The following is a 3298-nucleotide window of genomic DNA, read 5'->3' on the forward strand; positions in this document are numbered from 1 at the left end:
ATTTTCGATACATAACATACATATGTCATAAATATTTAATAACATTTTAAATTGAAATTAATATTTAAATTTGCAAAAAAAAAGTTAATTATTAAGTGTATTGAAAATTAAGTAATTAATTTTTTTGATGACATTAAAACTCACCATCGTTATTCTTTCAATTCATAACGTGAATAAATTTCTAAATTAATATAATAACTCGTAAATCACGTTAATTAATTTTATATTATCCATATTTGTCAGAATATAATTATGTTGAAAAAATAAGTATGTATTAATGAAGAGCAACATAAAAGGAGGATAGTTTGTTAAACGAGGTGGAGCACTTCTCTTCCTTTCGAACTTGCGTTTGTTGGCTAGCTCGGGATCGAGGAGTTGATGGTTGATCAGGATCCTAGGAGTCGCAAAATCATTGAATTTATGGTGGGGTCGATGCTCATACCATTGCCATCTTAGAAGAAGAAGAGAATACGTAGAATGATCGATGGCGTATAGAAGAAGACATGGTGTGGGAAGATCATCCACCTACGTGCTGCCGTCGGACGACAGAGATGAGGCGGCGTTGTACACTGCGTCGTCTTCGCTGGCGGCTCAGGCCTTAAAGGCATCCGCCGCGCATTCTGACTCCTCTCGTTTCAAGGACCACCCCAAGGTTCCCGCGGCCACCTATCTGATATACTCTCCTGCTATATAATACATATAAGAACAAATCCTGATATATACATGATTTTGAGTTGGTTTTTCTCATCTTCTCAAACACGAACGCATGCACACAGACATATATATACACGGAGTTCTGGTACTCCCTTTATATGTCTTTGATCGATGTGGTTTATATAAACAGGGAGCAGGTCCTGCATATGATTACACGTCAATGGGGAGTTCGAGCGAAGACGGGAGCCTTTGGGGTGTTCTAGCTAGGAAAGCTAAGTCAATTCTTGAGGATGAAAATGCCCATCATTCCAAATATCATGGCGATGGCGTAACATGGCCAGAAATGTTGAATTCCTCAAGGATTGGGCAGGTGAATAATGACATCTAGCTCTTCTGAGTTGAGGTGGAGTGTTGCCATGTGCACTTATGGAATCAATTTATCTTCACCTGTCTTTCAAGTCACATCATTTTATACGTATCAATCCGCGGTAACTGCTTTGCTTATAAGCTTTAAAACCATTCTTGTCATGTCTTTTCGTTCCTTTTTTCTGTAATAATTGTAGGCTGAAATGTCTACGAGGCTGGACAATCCTACTCTGCGTAAGAGACTGGATGCACTTGCATCTTCGATGAACCGCATTGGTGACTCCATTGGGAATGCTTTGGAGGTCAGATTAGACCAGTTGTTCTTTGTCTTGTGTGAACCTTACAGATATCAGAATCCAACGTCAGAAGTTTTTATCTGGTTTTGTTAGAAATAGAGATGAATATTTACTCCTGAAATGACCATCTTGTTTTCTATTTGACATTCTTTGGTGGCAATCTTAGTACAAAAATACCACAGGAAACTTTGTTTTCTTGCATTAATTTCACCATTCAAGGCAATAGATGCCATTAAAGGTCCCTAAGAGTCGATTTATATGTCAACATCTATTTCTCATGGTTTTCAGGTGCGGCGCACGATTGTTGAAACAAGACAGCAGATTTAATCCAAGAAACTCGCAAACGACAGCTAAGAAAAAAAGGAATCAACTTGGAGGAACTCAGCTTTGAATCAGGTGCACCTGGTTCATGGAAGCAACTAACGGAATCGCCAAATCAAACCAGCCAGGAAGATCAGCTCAAGGCAGCTCGCGACGTAAGGTTGCCATATCTTTGGTCTGCTTAAATTATATAGTATTATGTTTCTGTTTAAGAGCAGCAATTGTGAGCCATGAAGTATCAGTTTCATTACCTCAAAGTGACAAATACAAGTTGCATATATGCATGTATACCACCTGTTTCATACAACAGAAGAGGCATCTTTAACAAACAATTACAATGGATTAAAGTATCATAATCCAAGAACCGCATATAGCTTGGTTTTTCTTTGTTAGATTTAACCTGAATATTAACTTCAACATCAAAAAATCAAAATGTAAATCCAATATTAGTTTAAACGTTATTTTAAATTGGGTTTTGGAGACTCATTTGAAACAGAGTTAAACAAGATCTCGTGCTTCAATCTGCCGTGTTTTTCTTGCTTTTTCAGTGTTGAAATGAATTGTACACTACTATTTGGCAACGCAGGTGGCAATGGCAACAGCTGCCAAAGCAAAACTACTTTTGCGAGAGCTGAAAACTGTCAAAGCAGACCTGGCTTTCTCAAAGGAGCGGTGCTCTCAGCTAGAAGAAGAGAATAGAATCCTTAGAGAGGCTCGCGACAAAGGAGTTAATCCTGCTGATGATGATATGGTATCTCCCTTTATTCCCTTCTAGTCCGGATTGAACTTAATTCAGTTGATCTATACGTAACTTGAAATTCACTACTTTATATTTGCTGTCCAGATACGCCTTCAGCTGGAGACACTATTGGCAGAGAAGGCTCGACTGGCTCGCGAAAACTCCCTGTACGCTCGCGAGAACCGCTTCTTGAGGGAGATTGTGGAGTACCACCAACTCACAATGCAGGACGTTTTGTACCTGGATGAGGGAAATGAAGAACTTACAGAGGTGATTTCTCCCATTCCTATGGTGTATAGGGCAACACTCTCTATATCTCCACCATCGCCAATGTCTCCACCCTCGCCTTCCGAGATTTCCAGTCAGAAAGGAAGCTATGCAAGCTCCCCCACCTCATAGTGAAACAATAGATATCCCCAAGAACCCAAACTCTGCCAACTACAAAGATAAAAATTGATTAGTTTTCTTTGTTCCATTCACAAATTCATTGTATTCTTCTAGTTTCAAGTCTTTGATTCTTTTGGTTCGGTCAAGAATGGAGTTATACCAATCCACTCTCCTTTTCCCTTTATTATACTAGCTAGGAAAACGTACTTGTGTTGATTGTCAAAATATATTGGTTATGATTCAAAAGCATTTCAAGTTTTATCTGTATCTCCCTTTCTTTTGCCTTCATGCTTTGGTACAGTGACTTTATTTTTCTTGCATTCTTACGTTCTTCTATGTCTTTTGATGTATTTTTGGGTAAAAAAATATTGACTCGTTGATTTTCTGCATAGGTCTTGACTCGTTGATTTTCTGCATTGGTCTTACAAATCATCCAAGGAGAATAAGAATAACAAATATAACAATATGGATTGAAATAAATTAGACACTATTTGATTTTTGCTAATACTACATTCATGTGATATTAATTAGAGCT

At 38.1% G+C, this 3298-nt stretch overlaps 1 pseudogene; it reads left to right on the forward strand.

Moving 5' to 3' along the window:
• Nucleotides 1-325: 325 nt before the first annotated feature.
• Nucleotides 326-3065, forward strand: LOC142525372 (uncharacterized; annotated as a pseudogene).
• Nucleotides 3066-3298: the final 233 nt, after the last annotated feature.

The sequence above is a fragment of the Primulina tabacum genome, chromosome 2, assembly GCF_025594145.1.
Source record: "Primulina tabacum isolate GXHZ01 chromosome 2, ASM2559414v2, whole genome shotgun sequence".
NCBI lineage: Eukaryota > Viridiplantae > Streptophyta > Magnoliopsida > Lamiales > Gesneriaceae > Primulina > Primulina tabacum.